The sequence below is a fragment of the Stenella coeruleoalba genome (assembly GCF_951394435.1).
Source record: "Stenella coeruleoalba genome assembly, contig: scaffold_184, whole genome shotgun sequence".
Classification (NCBI taxonomy): Eukaryota; Metazoa; Chordata; class Mammalia; order Artiodactyla; family Delphinidae; genus Stenella; species Stenella coeruleoalba.
The window spans coordinates 18994-35592 of NW_027646312.1; the positions used below are offsets into that span (position 1 = coordinate 18994).

The 16599-nt window shown below is 44.7% G+C and overlaps 1 pseudogene across 1 annotated transcript; it reads right to left on the minus strand.

The window, feature by feature from the left end:
- Positions 1-5203: 5203 nt before the first annotated feature.
- On the minus strand, positions 5204-7138 carry LOC307181181 (protein-L-isoaspartate O-methyltransferase domain-containing protein 2-like; annotated as a pseudogene). Its single transcript has 2 exons — positions 6805-7138; positions 5204-6491 (listed from the first exon to the last, which is right to left on the minus strand). The product of its transcript is annotated as a protein-L-isoaspartate O-methyltransferase domain-containing protein 2-like (transcript).
- Between the last annotated feature and the right edge of the window lie 9461 nt (positions 7139-16599).

Consider the following 16599-nt stretch of genomic DNA (forward strand, 5'->3'; position numbering starts at 1 on the left):
TTGTACTGTAAACGAGGTTCTTGTAAACAGAGCCGTTCCAAACTTTGGGGTGGCTGTGTCTTTTTGATTTTAAATTCCCTAAGCTATAGGACCATAAGTGGAAGTGCCCTAGGCTCTGTTGCTTTGTTTTTTAGATGTTTCAGGAAACACCATACACTTCTCCCGAGTGGTTGTTGGCAATTTACATCCCGCCCTTCAGCATAACAAGGCTCCCAGTTCTCCATGGCCTGTCCTGCCTTTCTGGATTTTACACTTTTTTCAGATGGCCCTTTTGACCGGGGGGAAGTGAGACTTCATTGTAGTGCAGATTTCCTTTGCAAGCTTGCTTGGTTGGCCAAAAAGGGCGTATGCGTTTTTTCCTGAATATATTCAGGAGAAAACGCATATGCCCTTTTTGGCCAAGTGCATCATTGTGGACGTTCTGCCTCTTTTCCTATGCTTTCAATGCAATTCCAGTCTACCTCCTGAAATCGGTTTCCTGCAATTCTGCCCCGCTTTCAAGTCCTCTTGGCAGCCTTACTTCAGTCTATTTTTGGACGATAGCTGTCATTTATAACTCTGCAGGTTTGTGAATTACAGTGCCCCTGAGCTCCTTTCTTCAACTCGCTTTCTTGTGACCTGGCCGCAACACCGCAGGATGTCTTCAGGCCCTAATCTGGTTCTGGCACGGCACGCTGAGCCTTTGGTTAATTCCTCTTCCTGGTGGGAAATGAGAGTTAAATTTGCCCATCCAGACACCTCCACCTAGTCTCTCATTGGTTCTCGCTATTCCTGTTCATCTTCCACAGAAATTGCAAACTGGGCCAAACAGGAGGTTAAAGGGACTGACTCTCCAAGTGGGGAGAGTGTTAGTAAAGCGTCTGGAATGTTGCACCCGAGTACCAGCCTACGAAAACTGAGACATATTTGAACACGTCTCCCGATCACATGGTTGATCATACTCTAGGTTCCACATGCATGTTTTAGCTGAAGGAAGAATACCTTAAACCTGGGTAGTTGAAACCCGTGGAATGGGTACCATGCAATATGACTTCAAAGGGTCTTCATTTGCTCACGAACCTCTCCAATCCTATCACTGCTGCGTTTATGCCCCTGTACACATGCTTGATTCTCTTTCGGAGACATAGCAATCCATAGGTTTTAAGATACTTACTAGTCAGGAACATTCTTAGGCGTCTAATATGGGGTGTTGAGTCCATTTCGTTGAGCAAGGAGTAGCTCTTGTCTATTCCATATTTGGCTTAAGGAACTTTATCTGTGCTCATTTCAATCTCTGGTTTTATGCAGCACCCCAACTCACCTTTACCCTTAAGCAAGCATAAGTTGGTTTTCTAAATTTGAGACCCTGTTCTGTTCTGTAATTCAGTTCCTGTGTAGCCAAGTTTACATTCCGTGTATTACTGATATCTTATGATGTTTCTTTTTCTGTGTGACTTATTTCAGTTAGAATCATCATACCTGAATCCACTCATTGTGCTGCTAAGGGCCTGATGACACAGATTTCATTGCTGAGTGATATTGCTTTGTAAGTAAATACCACAACTTTTTTATCCATTTTTCACTTTCTGCGATGTTGAACTTGTACTGTAAACGAGGTTCTTGTAAACAGAGCCGTTCCAAACTTTGGGGTGGCTGTGTCTTTTTGATTTTAAATTCCCTAAGCTATAGGACCATAAGTGGAACTGCCCTAGGCTCTGTTGCTTTGTTTTTTAGATGTTTCAGGAAACACCATACACTTCTCCCGAGTGGTTGTTGGCAATTTACATCCCGCCCTTCAGCATAACAAGGCTCCCAGTTCTCCATGGCCTGTCCTGCCTTTCTGGATTTTACACATTTTTCAGATGGCCCTTTTGACCGGGGGGAAGTGAGACTTCATTGTAGTGCAGATTTCCTTTGCAAGCTTGCTTGGTTGGCCAAAAAGGGCGTATGCGTTTTTTCCTGAATATATTCAGGAAAAAACGCATACGCCCTTTTTGGCCAACTGCATCATTGTGGACGTTCTGCCTCTTTTCCTATGCTTGAAATGCAATTCCAGTCTACCTCCTGAAATCAGTTTCCTGCAATTCTGCCCCGCTTTCAAGTCCTCTTGGCAGCCTTACTTCAGTCTATTTTTGGACGATAGCTGTCATTTATAACTCTGCAGGTTTGTGAATTACAGTGCCCCTGAGCTCCTTTCTTCAACTCGCTTTCTTGTGAGCTGGCCGAAACACCGCAGGATGGCTTCAGGCCCTAATCTGGTTCCGGCACGGCACGCTGAGCCTTTGGTTAATTCCTCTTCCTGGTGGGAAATGAGAGTTAAATTTGCCCGTCCAGACACCTCCAGCTAGTCTCTCATTGGTTCTCGCTATTCCTGTTCATCTTCCGCAGAAATTGCAAACTGGGCCAAACAGGAGGTTAAAGGGACTGACTCTCCAAGTGGGGAGAGTGTTAGTAAAGCGTCTGGAATGTTGCACCCGAGTACCAGGGTACGAAAACTGAGACATATTTGAACACGTCTCCCGATCACATGGTTGATCATACTCTAGGTTCCACATGCATGTTTTAGCTGAAGGAAGAATACCTTAAACCTGGGTAGTTGAAACCCGTGGAATGGGTACCATGCAATATGACTTCAAAGGGTCTTCATTTGCTCACCGAACCTCTCCAATCCTATCACTGCTGCGTTTATGCCCCTGTACACACGCTTGATTCTCTTTCGGAGACATAGCAATCCATAGGTTTTAAGATACTTACTAGTCAGGTACATTCTTAGGCGTTTAATATGGGGTGTTGAGTCCATTTCGTTGAGCAAGGAGTAGCTCTTGTCTATTCCATATTTGGCTTAAGGAACTTTATCTGTGCTCATTTCAATCTGGTTTTATGCAGCACCCCAACTCACCTTTACCCTTAAGCAAGCATAAGTTGGTTTTCTAAATTTGAGACCCTGTTCTGTTCTGTAATTCAGTTCCTGTGTAGCCAAGTTTACATTCCGTGTATTACTGATATCTTTTTTTTTTTTTTTTTGCCGTAACTACCTTTATTGGTATCGCTTGTGTATCAGTTCATCAAAACCTTTGTTTCATATTTCTCGCCTTAATCCCCTGAAAGTTCCAGATGGGCAAAAATACTTTTAAATACGCAGCTGGCTTCTGTCTTATGTGCTTAATATTATACATTTGTTGCTTGTTTTGCACATGTCTATGGCTGCACTACTTGGAAGACGAAAGTCACATATAAAAATACAGACTAATCGAAACACAAAAGTCAGCCATTGTCTAGAATGTGGTTTACAATACAGAGCTTGCAGACAACACAGACTATATATATAAGTCATCTGTCTGAAAACAGAAAGTAGTGTCTCATACTGACTCCGGAGAAAGGTGCTGACACACAGGGAAACTCACTGATGATTCTCCTTTATGTTTATTAGATAGATCAATACCAAATTATTTCACATATATTATATTCAATATCTATATATATATATCTTGTAACCAAATTCTGGTTTAAAAGTCACAAACCAACATGTAAATACAAAATGTTAGGAAAGGTTTAACATACATAGGGGAAAACATGTCTTATGCCTCGCAAAGACTTTCTACAATCTAGCATAAAGACAAATGTGGTTGAAAAAAAAGGAAATCCATATACAATTACAGAAAAACATTTAGTCAAGCCACCTAATATAAAATATTTCAGATATCATGTCCAAAAACGTCCACGTGTTGCAGAGGTCTCTACAAATCAATTAGAATGACGTCAACAAGATCTGCAAACCGAAGTCTTAGCAAGTAAACGTGACTCATGCTTTTCTCTCTGAGACAATGAGGCTTGACGTTCAGTTAAAGGCAGGTAAACACGACTATGAAGAAACCCTTCTTTACAACAGCTTAACGGTACCCATTTAGGGCAATACACCCGCTTTCCCAGCTATGTGTGCACGCAGTTTTCTGTGATAAAATGACTCAGTTACTTTAAAAAAGCATAAATGGCAAAACAAAATAACCAGAACTCCGCGAAGCTGGTAAAACCACAAAGACACTGAAATCCAGCAACTCCTGAGAGGCTGAGAGATCAAATGAATCATAAAATCTGGATGACTCTGATTTGGGGTTTAACTTTGGTTAAAACTGAACAGTCTGAAAAGAACCAATGCTTTGGAAGAAGCAGTGTCACTTGTAAACATCCTGCCACCTAACTAAAAGGACGGCCTCTTCTTCTAGACCCACGACTTAATAAGACAGGAAGCTCTCAACACACAGCGCTGGAGAAGATGGATTCCACAAGTCAAACTTGAGTGAAACTGTTCTAATGCAATGTACCAAACACGCGTTTGTTCTTAGGAAAAATTACAAAACTAACAAATATTTTTCTCCAGAATTATAAAAGATAAAATCTATGAATCAGTACTGTTATGTGATTACAGAACAATAGCCAACTGAAAAAAAAAACAAAACACCAACCCACAGGCCGTCTACACCGTCCCCAATCCATTTCCTGCAGCCAGTACTTCCCACCTGCTCTGAGGACTGAGCCTTAGACACCGTTGACTGTATTTAAAGTTGAGTCAACAGTACTCTCTGTCTCTGGGGCAAAAGTAATGCAGCTCATTACTTACACACAACACTTGTTTCATTCTTCAGGACTTTCTTTGACGGGATTACTCAATGTTGGTTACTTTAAAGGTAACAAAAGGTGTCAGAAAAAAATGCCTTGGAATTCTTTTGCAATTCCACAAAGACACCTGGCAATCTGATACGTTCATTCCTCTCCCCATCACAATTTTTGTTTTTTAAAATTACAATTGACAACTCACGTAAGATGTAATTAATTTACTTAAAATAAGAGAGGGCTTTTCAATCAAGTATCCATGTTCCAAATAACTAAAACATTTAGTTAAATCTTTTAAATTAATCTTTTAATAAATCTTTAATTACTCGGTGCCAGTAATTAAGAGGTTGATTCCGTAAAATTCAAACTTGCACATAGGCGTGTCCCACTCAGAAAAGATTTCATACACTTAGCAACTTGTGCTTTTTGTCTCACCTTTTATAAGAAACACAGATTAATTTCAACTTCAGTTTTCCTTTCTGATGCAGACACGTGTACCTTGTGTAAGAAACGGTCTCCAGGCCACCTCCACGTGTAGACCTCAGCATTTCCTGAGAGTGTGAAGTCAACCCCTCCTCCAGGAGACTCTCGCCCTTTTGAGACATTCCCCCTTGCACCTTATGTTTGTCAGACTATGTTTACAGAAATCAGATGACTGGATGAAAACTCTACAGGACAGTCAAGGACAGACGAGAAGACGAGATGCAGAGCGGGAGCCCCTTCCTCCTCCAGTGCACCTGCTGCGGGCAGCCCTCCAGGAAGGCTTGGCCTCCTCCCCTGGACCACAGACTTACTTTTCTCTGTAATAAAGCAGGTAGTACTTCAGGGGATCTGGCAGAGGGAGGCTCAGGACCTTCTCACGCAGGAAGTTCACCGGGGGCTCGGGCTTGGTGTCCGGCGGGGTTGTCACCTCTTCTTCTTGCCGCTCGTCTTCCAGGTCTCCGCAGCTGGTGTCATCAGAGGGGTTGGAGAGCCGACTGGCAAACACCTCTTTGTCCAAAAAGACAATCGTTTCCATTCGGTGGCGGCGAACTCTCCTCCGTTTAAACCTGGGAGTGTTCTTCAGTCCGTTCCCGTTTTTGTTCACAGCTTCCTGGTGGATGACCTTCTTAATGGTGCCCCGGATGGCAATGCGCGCCAGGTCCTGGAGGCTGCGAACCGCCAGGGGTGTGGACAAGTCATGATTCTCCTGACTCCGACTGGCAGGGCTGGACGAGTGGAGCAAAAGACACAGCCAGAATCTTTTTGGTTTCCCAGGCGGAAGGACCCGTCCGAGTTATCTTAGTCAACTTCTCTTCCAGCGGCATGACCAGGACGCCCCCGACTTTGAGGAGGCTCTTCATGTACCCCTCGTGCTGCTTCTGCACGCCTGCCCCGCAGTACACCCGGTCATACTGAGAGCAGCCTGGAGAGATCTCCAGGCAATTGCCGGTGACGAAGGAGGGCTCGCAGAAGTCAAACTTGTCGAAGCTGTCACTCGTCCTGATGAAAAAGTCCAGCTTCTGCTTCGCATACTCTGTCACATCTGAATGGAGTTCCACCCCGTGGTTCACACCAAAAGGACCGAGGATGAGCCCCACCATGGAGCTGAGGTAGCCGGTGCCGCTGCCCAGGTTCAGGAAGGAAAGGCCAGGCTGCAGGTCCAGGGCCTCCATCACCTCCGAATAGATGCACGGAGCAGAGAGGTGGATGTTCCCGTGCTTCCACGCCAGGTCCTTGTACGCGTTCTCCTTAAACTCCTCGAGGTAATAGTCGGCGCGGTCAACAGCTCGGAAGGCCTGCTCCACCAGCTCGGAGCGGATGTACTGCGCCGCCTTCAGATGGTCTATCAGCTCGTCGTTGTCTTCACCAGCACTCACCGCGCCTCCCATCTTCGGGACCGCGCTTACAGAAAGCTGCCGCTGGAGAGACCTCGGGAACCCCCGGAACGCTGGAGGGCGGACCCCCGGGGAGGGGGGAGGGGTGACGGGAGACGCCTGGGACGCGGAGGGGTGTTTATGCTTGGGGGTGGGGAACGAGAGGACAGCGGAAGAGAACAGGAAGACGGGGAGAGGAGAATGCGGCCCTGGGGGAGGGTCCGGGAGCCCGGGACCACGGGAAGGGGAGGGGTGGAGAGGAGGGAGAGAGGGGGAGGGGGCCGAGGGGCCGCGCCGCCCCCATACCCCACTGCAGGCCGGGCCGAGGGCGGCGGCGGCGGCGGCGGCGGCTCAGTACCTCCTGGCTCGGCGGGCCCGCGGAATCGGCCGCTGGGCCGCACCTGCAGCTCTTCTGGCGCCCCTCGCCAGTCCGCCTCCCACTACGCAGCCCCGACCTCCGCCCTACTGATATCTTATGATGTTTCTTTTTCTGTGTGACTTATTTCAGTTAGAATCATCATACCTGAATCCACTCATTGTGCTGCTAAGGGCCTGATGACACAGATTTCATTGCTGAGTGATATTGCTTTGTAAGTAAATACCACAACTTTTTTATCCATTTTGCACTTTCTGCGATGTTGAACTTGTACTGTAAACGAGGTTCTTGTAAACAGAGCCGTTCCAAACTTTGGGGTGGCTGTGTCTTTTTGATTTTAAATTCCCTAAGCTATAGGACCATAAGTGGAAGTGCCCTAGGCTCTGTTGCTTTGTTTTTTAGATGTTTCAGGAAACACCATACACTTCTCCCGAGTGGTTGTTGGCAATTTACATCCCGCCCTTCAGCATAACAAGGCTCCCAGTTCTCCATGGCCTGTCCTGCCTTTCTGGATTTTACACTTTTTTCAGATGGCCCTTTTGACCGGGGGGAAGTGAGACTTCATTGTAGTGCAGATTTCCTTTGCAAGCTTGCTTGGTTGGCCAAAAAGGGCGTATGCGTTTTTTCCTGAATATATTCAGGAAAAAACGCATACGCCCTTTTTGGCCAAGTGCATCATTGTGGACGTTCTGCCTCTTTTCCTATGCTTTCAATGCAATTCCAGTCTACCTCCTGAAATCGGTTTCCTGCAATTCTGCCCCGCTTTCAAGTCCTCTTGGCAGCCTTACTTCAGTCTATTTTTGGACGATTGCTGTCATTTATAACTCTGCAGCTTTGTGAATTACAGTGCCCCTGAGCTCCTTTCTTCAACTCGCTTTCTTGTGAGCTGGCCGCAACACCGCAGGATGGCTTCAGGCCCTAATCTGGTTCCGGCACGGCACACTGAGCCTTTGGTTATTTCCTCTTCCTGGTGGGAAATGAGAGTTATATTTGCCCGTCCAGACACCTCCAGCTAGCCTCTCATTGGTTCTCGCTATTCCTGTTCATCTTCCGCAGAAATTGCAAACTGGGCCAAACAGGAGGTTAAAGGCGCTGACTCTCCAAGTGGGGAGAGTGTTAGTAAAGCGTCTGGAATGTTGCACCCGAGTACCAGGGGAGGAAAACTGAGACATATTTGAACACGTCTCCCATTCACATGGTTGATCATACTTGGGTTCCACATGCATGTTATAGCTGAAGGAAGAATACCTAAAACCTGGGTAGTTGAAACCCGTGGAATGGGTACCATGCAATATGACTTCAAAGCGTCTTCATTTGCTCACCGAACCTCTCCAATCCTATCACTGCTGCGATTATGCCCCTGTACACATGCTTGATTCTCTTTCGGAGACATAGCAATCCATAGGTTTTAAGATACTTACTAGTCAGGTACATTCTTAGGCGTTTAATATGGGGTTTTGAGTCCATTTTGTTGAGCAAGGAGTAGCTCTTGTCTATTCCATATTTGGCTTAAGGAACTTTATCTGTGCTCATTTCAATCTCTGGTTTTATGCTGCACCCCAACTCACCTTTACCCTTAAGCAAGCATAAGTTGGTTTTCTAAATTTGAGACCCTGTTCTGTTCTGTAATTCAGTTCCTGTGTAGCCAAGTTTACATTCCGTGTATTACTGATATCTTATGATGTTTCATTTTCTGTGTGACTTATTTCAGTTAGAATCATCATACCTGAATCCACTCATTGTGCTGGTAAGGGCCTGAAGACACAGATTTCATTGCTGAGTGATATTGCTTTGTAAGTAAATACCACAACTTTTTTATCCATTTTTCACTTTCTGCAATGTTGAACTTGTACTGTGAACGAGGTTCTTGTAAACAGAGCCATTCGAAACTTTGGGGTGGCTGTGTCTTTTTGATTTTAAATTCCCTAAGCTATAGGACCATAAGTGGAAGTGACCTAGGCTCTGTTGCTTTGTTTTTTAGATGTTTCAGGAAACACCATACACTTCTCCCGAGTGGTTGTTGGCAATTTACATCCCGCTCTTCAGCATAACAAGGCTCCCAGTTCTCCATGGCCTATCCTGCCTTTTTGGATTTTACACTTTTTTCAGATGGCCCTTTTGACCGGGGGGAAGTGAGACTTCATTGTAGTGCAGATTTCCTTTGCAAGCTTGCTTGGTTGGCCAAAAAGGGCGTATGCGTTTTTTCCTGAATATATTCAGGAAAAAACGCATACGCCCTTTTTGGCCAAGTGCATCATTGTGGACGTTCTGCCTCTTTTCCTATGCTTTCAATGCAATTCCAGTCTACCTCCTGAAATCGGTTTCCTGCAATTCTGCCCCGCTTTCAAGTCCTCTTGGCAGCCTTACTTCAGTATATTTTGGACGATAGCTGTCATTTATAACTCTGCAGGTTTGTGAATTACAGTGCCCCTGAGCTCCTTTCTTCAACTCGCTTTCTTTTGAGCTGGCCGCAACACCGCAGGATGGCTTCAGGCCCTAATCTGGTTCCGGCACGGCACACTGAGCCTTTGGTTATTTCCTCTTCCTGGTGGGAAATGAGAGTTAAATTTGCCCGTCCAGACACCTCCAGCTAGCCTCTCATTGGTTCTCGCTATTCCTGTTCATCTTCCGCAGAAATTGCAAACTGGGCCAAACAGGAGGTTAAAGGCGCTGACTCTCCAAGTGGGGAGAGTCTTAGTAAAGCGTCTGGAATGTTGCACCCGAGTACCAGGGGAGGAAAACTGAGACATATTTGAACACGTCTCCCATTCACATGGTTGATCATACTTGGGTTCCACATGCATGTTATAGCTGAAGGAAGAATACCTAAAACCTGGGTAGTTGAAACCCGTGGAATGGGTACCATGCAATATGACTTCAAAGCGTCTTCATTTGCTCACCGAACCTCTCCAATCCTATCACTGCTGCGTTTATGCCCCTGTACACATGCTTGATTCTCTTTCGGAGACATAGCAATCCATAGGTTTTAAGATACTTACTAGTCAGGTACATTCTTAGGCGTTTAATATGGGGTGTTGAGTCCATTTCGTTGAGCAAGGAGTAGCTCTTGTCTATTCCATATTTGGCTTAAGGAACTTTATCTGTGCTCATTTCAATCTCTGGTTTTATGCTGCACCCCAACTCACCTTTACCCTTAAGCAAGCAGAAGTTGGTTTTCTAAATTTGAGACCCTGTTCTGTTCTGTAATTCAGTTCCTGTGTAGCCAAGTTTACATTCCATGTATTACTGATATCTTATGATGTTTCTTTTTCTGTGTGACTTATTTCAGTTAGAATCATCATACCTGAATCCACTCATTGTGCTGCTAAGGGCCTGATGACACAGATTTCATTGCTGAGTGATATTGCTTTGTAAGTAAATACCACAACTTCTTTATCCATTTTTCAATTTCTGCGATGTTGAACTTGTACTGTAAACGAGGTTCTTGTAAACAGAGGCGTCCCAAACTTTGGGGTGGCTGTGTCTTTTTGATTTTAATTTCCCTAAGCTATAGGACCATAAGTGGAAGTGCCCTAGGTTCTGTTGCTTTGTTTTTTAGATGTTTCAGGAAACACCATACACTTCTCCTGAGTGTCTGTTGGTAATTTACATCCCGCCCATCAGCATAACAAGGCTCCCAGTTCTCCATGGCCTGTCCTGCCTTTCTGGATTTTACACTTTTTTCAGATGGCCCTTTTGACCGGGGGGAAGTGAGACTTCATTGTAGTGCAGATTTCCTTTGCAAGCTTGCTTGGTTGGCCAAAAAGGGCGTATGCGTTTTTTCCTGAATATATTCAGGGAAAAACGCATACGCCCTTTTTGGCCAAGTGCATCATTGTGGACGTTCTGCCTCTTTTCCTATGCTTTCAATGCAATTCCAGTCTACCTCCTGAAATCGGTTTCCTACAATTCTGCTCCGCTTTCAAGTCCTCTTGGCAGCCTTACTTCAGTATATTTTGGGACGATAGCTGTCATTTATAACTCTGCAGGTTTTTGAATTACAGTGCCCCTGAGCTCCTTTCTTCAACTCGCTTTCTTTTGAGCTGGCCGCAACACCGCAGGATGGCTTCAGGCCCTAATCTGGTTCCGGTACGGCACGCTGAGCCTTTGGTTATTTCCTCTTCCTGGTGGGAAATGAGAGTTAAATTTGCCCGTCCAGACACCTCCAGCTAGCCTCTCATTGGTTCTCGTTATTCCTGTTCATCTTCCGCAGAAATTGCAAACTGTGCCAAACAGGAGGTTAAAGGCGCTGACTCTCCAAGTGGGGAGAGTGTTAGTAAAGCGTCTGGAATGTTGCACCCGAGTACCAGGCTACGAAAACTGAGACATATTTGAACACGTCTCCCGATCGCATGGTTGATCATACTCTGGGTTCCACATGCATGTTTTAGCTGAAGGAAGAATACCTTAAACCTGGAGAGTTGAGACCCGTGGAATGGGTACCATGCAATATGACTTCAAAGGGTCTTCATTTGCTCACCGAACCTCTCCAATCCTATCACTGCTGCGTTTATGCCCCTGTACACATGCTTTATTCTCTTTTGGAGGCATAGCAATCCATAGGTTTTAAGATACTTACTAGTCAGGTACATTCTTAGGCATTTAATATGGGGCTTTGAGTCTATTTCGTTGAGCAAGGAGTAGCTCTTGTCTATTCCATATTTGGCTTAAGGAACTTTATCTGTGCTCATTTCAATCTCTGGTTTTATGCAGCACCCCAACTCACCTTTCCCCTTAAGCAAGCATAAGTTGGTTTCCTAATTTGAGACCCTGTTCTGTTCTGTAATTCAGTTCCTGTGTAGCCAAGTTTACATTCCGTGTATTAGTGATATCTTATGATGTTTCTTTTTCTGTGTGACTTATTTCAGTTAGAATCATCGTACCTGAATCCACTCATTATGCTGCTACGGGCCTGATGACATAGATTTCATTGCTGAGTGATACTGCATTGTACGTAAGTACCACAAGTTCTTTATCCATTTTTCACTTTCTGCGATGTTGAACTTGTACTGTAAACGAGGTTCTTGTAAACAGAGCCGTTCCAAACTTTGGGGTGGCTGTGTCTTTTTGATTTTAAATTCCCTAAGCTATAGGACCGTAAGTGGAAGTGCCCTAGGCTCTGTTGCTTTGTCTTTTAGATGTTTCAGGAAACACCATACACTTCTCCCGAGTGTTTGTTGGCAGTTTACATCCCGCCCTTCAGCATAACAAGGCTCCCAGTTCTCCATGGCCTGTCCTGCCTTTCTGGATTTTACACTTTTTTCAGATGGCCCTTTTGACCTGGGGGAAGTGAGACTTCATTGTAGTGCAGATTTCCTTTGCAAGCTTGCTTGGTTGGCCAAAAAGGGCATATGCGTTTTTTCCTGAATATATTCAGGAAAAAACGCATACGCCCTTTTTGGCCAAGTGCATCATTGTGGACGTTCTGCCTCTTTTCCTATGCTTTCAATGCAATTCCAGTCTACCTCCTGAAATCGGTTTCCTGCAATTCTGCCCCGCTTTCAAGTCCTCTTGGCAGCCTTACTTCAGTCTCTTTTTGGACGATAGCTGTCATTTATAACTCTGCAGGTTTGTGAATTACAGTGCCCCTGAGCTCCTTTCTTCAACTCGCTTTCTTTTGAGCTGGCCGCAACACCGCAGGATGGCGTCAGGCCCTAATCTGGTTCCGGCACGGCACGCTGAGCCTTTGGTTAATTCCTCTTCCTGGTGGGAAATGAGAGTTAAATTTGCCCGTCCAGACACCTCCAGCTAGCCTCTCATTGGTTCTCGCTATTCCTGTTCATCTTCCGCAGAAATTGCAAACTGGGCCAAACAGGAGGTTAAAGGGACTGACTCTCCAAGTCGGGAGAGTGTTAGTAAAGCGTCTGGAATGTTGCACCCGAGTACCAGGGTACGAAAACTGGGACATATTTGAACACGTCTCCCAATCTCATGGTTGATCATACTCTAGGTTCCACATGCATGTTTTAGCTGAAGGAAGAATACCTAAAACCTGGGTAGTTGAAACCCGTGGAATGGGTACCATGCAATATGACTTCAAAGGGTCTTCATTGGCTCACCGAACCTCTCCAATCCTATCACTGCTGTGTTTATGCCCCTGTACACATGCTTGATTCTCTTTCGGAGACATAGCAATCCATAGGTTTTAAGATACTTACTAGTCAGGTACATTCTTAGGCGTTTAATATGGGGTGTTGAGTCCATTTCGTTGAGCAAGGAGTAGCTCTTGTCTATTACATATTTGGCTTAAGGAACTTTATCTGTGCTCATTTCAATCTCTGGTTTTATGCAGCACCCCAACTCACCTTTACCCTTAATCAAGCATAAGTTGGTTTTCTAAATTTGAGACCCTGTTCTGTTCTGTAATTCAGTTCCTGTGTAGCCAAGTTTCCATTCCATGTATTACTGATATCTTATGATGTTTCTTTTTCTGTGTGACTTATTTCAGTTAGAATCATCGTACCTGAATCCACTCATTATGCTGCTACGGGCCTGATGACATAGATTTCATTGCTGAGTGATACTGCATTGTACGTAAGTACCACAAGTTCTTTATCCATTTTTCACTTTCTGCGATGTTGAACTTGTACTGTAAACGAGGTTCTTGTAAACAGAGCCATTCCAAACTTCGGGGTGGCTGTGTCTTTTTGATTTTAATTTCCCTAAGCTATAGGACCATAAGTGGAAGTGCCCTAGGCTCTGTTGCTTTGTTTTTTAGATGTTTCAGGAAACACCATACACTTCTCCCGAGTGGTTGTTGGCAATTTACATCCCGCCCTTCAGCATAACAAGGCTCCCAGTTCTCCATGGCCTGTCCTGCCTTTCTGCATTTTACACTTTTTTCAGATGGCCCTTTTGACCGGGGGGAAGTGAGACTTCATTGTAGTGCAGATTTCCTTTGCAAGCTTGCTTGGTTGGCCAAAAAGGGCGTATGCGTTTTTTCCTGAATATATTCAGGAAAAAACGCATACGCCCTTTTTGGCCAAGTGCATCATTGTGGACGTTCTGCCTCTTTTCCTATGCTTTCAATGCAATTCCAGTCTACCTCCTGAAATCGGTTTCCTGCAATTCTGCCCCGCTTTCAAGTCCTCTTGGCAGCCTTACTTCAGTCTATTTTTGGACGATAGCTGTCATTTATAACTCTGCAGGTTTGTGAATTACAGTGCCCCTGAGCTCCTTTCTTCAACTCGCTTTCTTTTGAGCTGGCCGCAACACCGCATGATGGCTTCAGGCCCTAATCTGGTTCCGGTACGGCACGCTGAGCCCTTGGTTATTTCCTCTTCCTGGTGGGAAATGAGAGTTAAATTTGCCCGTTCAGACACCTCCAGCTAGTCTCTCATTGGTTCTCGCTATTCCTGTTCATCTTCCGCAGAAATTGCAAACTGGGCCAAACAGGAGGTTAAAGGCGCTGACTCTCCAAGTGGGGAGAGTGTTAGGAAAGCGTCTGGAATGTTGCACCCGAGTACCAGGGGAGGAAAACTGAGACATATTTGAACACGTCTCCCGTTCACATGGTTGATCATACTCTGGGTTCCACATGCATGTTTTAGCTGAAGGAAGAATACCTTAAACCTGGAGAGTTGAGACCCATGTAATGGGTACCATGCAATATGACTTCAAAGGGTCTTCATTTGCTCACCGAACCTCTCCAATCCTATCACTGCTGCGTTTATACCCCTGTACACACGCTTGATTCTCTTTTGGAGACATAGCAATCCATAGGTTTTAAGATACTTACTAGTCAGGTACATTCTTAGGCGTTTAATATGGGGTGTTGAGTCCATTTCATTGAGCAAGGAGTAGCTCTTGTCTATTCCATATTTGGCTTAAGGAACTTTATATGTACTCATTTCAATCTCTGGTTTTATGCAGCACCCCAACTCACCTTTCCCCTTAAGCAAGCATAAGTTGGTTTTCTAAATTTGAGACCCTGTTCTCTTTTGGAATGCAGTTCCTGTGTAGCCAAGTTTACATTCCGTGTATTAGTGATATCTTATGATGTTTCTTCTTCTGTGTGACTTATTTCAGTTAGAATCATCGTACCTGAATCCACTCATTATGCTGCTACGGGCCTGATGACATAGATTTCATTGCTGAGTGATACTGCATTGTATGTAAGTACCACAAGTTCTTTATCCATTTTTCACTTTCTGTGATATTGAACTTGTATGGTAAACGAGGTTCTTGTAATCGGAGGCTTCCCAAACATTGGGGTGGCTGTGTCTTTTTGATTTTAATTTCCCTAAGCTATAGGACCATATGTGGAAGTGCCCTAGGCTCTGTTGCTTTGTTTTTTAGATGTTTCAGGAAACACCATACACTTCTCCTGAGTGTCTGTTCGCAATTTACATCCCGCCCATCAGCATAACAAGGCTCCCAGTTCTCAATGGCCTGTTGCCTTTCTGGATTTTACACTTTTTTCAGATGGCCCTTTTGACCGGGGGGAAGTGAGACTTCATTGTAGTGCAGATTTCCATTGCAAGCCTGCTTGGTTGGCCAAAAAGTGCGTATGCGTTTTTTCCTGAATATATTCAGGAAAAAACGCATACGCCCTTTTTGGCCAAGTGCATCATTGTGGACGTTCTGCCTCTTTTCCTATGCTTTCAATGCAATTCCAGTCTACCTCCTGAAATCAGTTTCCTGCAATTCTGCCCCGCTTTCAAGTCCTCTTGGCAGCCTTACTTCAGTCTATTTTTGGACGATAGCTGCCATTTATAACTCTGCAGGTTTGTGAATTACAGTGCCCCTGAGCTCCTTTCTTCAACTCGCTTTCTTGTGACCTGGCCGCAACACCGCAGGATGGCTTCAGGCCCTAATCTGGTTCCGGCCCGGCATGCTGAGCCTTTGGTTAATTCCTCTTCCTGGTGGGAAATGAGAGTTAAATTTGCCCGTCCAGACACCTCCAGCTAGCCTCTCATTGGTTCTCGCTATTCCTGTTCATCTTCCACAGAAATTGCAAACTGGGCCAAACAGGAGGTTAAAGGGCCTGACTCTCCAAGTCGGGAGAGTGTTAGTAAAGCATCTGGAATGTTGCACCCGAGTACCAGGGGAGGAAAACTGAGACATATTTGAATACATCTCCCGTTCACATGGTTGATCATACTCTGGGTTCCACATGCATGTTTTAGCTGAAGGAAGAATACCTTAAACCTGGAGAGTTGAGACCAGTGTAATGGGTACCATGCAATATGACTTCAAAGGGTCTTCATATGCTCACCGAACCTCTCCAATCCTATCACTGCTGCGTTTATACCCCTGTACACATGCTTGATTCTCTTTCGGAGACATAGCAATCCATAGGTTTTAGGATACTTACTAGTCAGGTACAATCTTAGGCGTTTAATATGGGGTGTTGAGTCCATTTCATTGAGCAAGGAGTAGCTCTTGTCTATTCCATATTTGGCTTAAGGAACTTTATCTGTGCTCATTTCAATCTCTAGTTTTATGCAGCACCCCAACTCACCTTTCCCCTTAAGCAAGCATAAGTTGGTTTTCTAAATTTGAGACCCTGTTCTCTTCTGTAATTCAGTTCCTGTGTAGCCAAGTTTACATTCTGTGTATTACTGATATCTTATGATGTTTCTTTTTCTGTGTGACTTATTTCAGTTAGAATCATCATACCTGAATCCACTCATTGTGCTGCTAAGGGCCTAATGACACAGATTTCATTGTTGAGTGATATTGCTTTGTAAGTAAATACCACAACTTCTTTATCCATTTTTCACTTTCTGCGATGTTGAACTTGTACTGTAAACGAGGTTCTTGTAAACAGAGCCG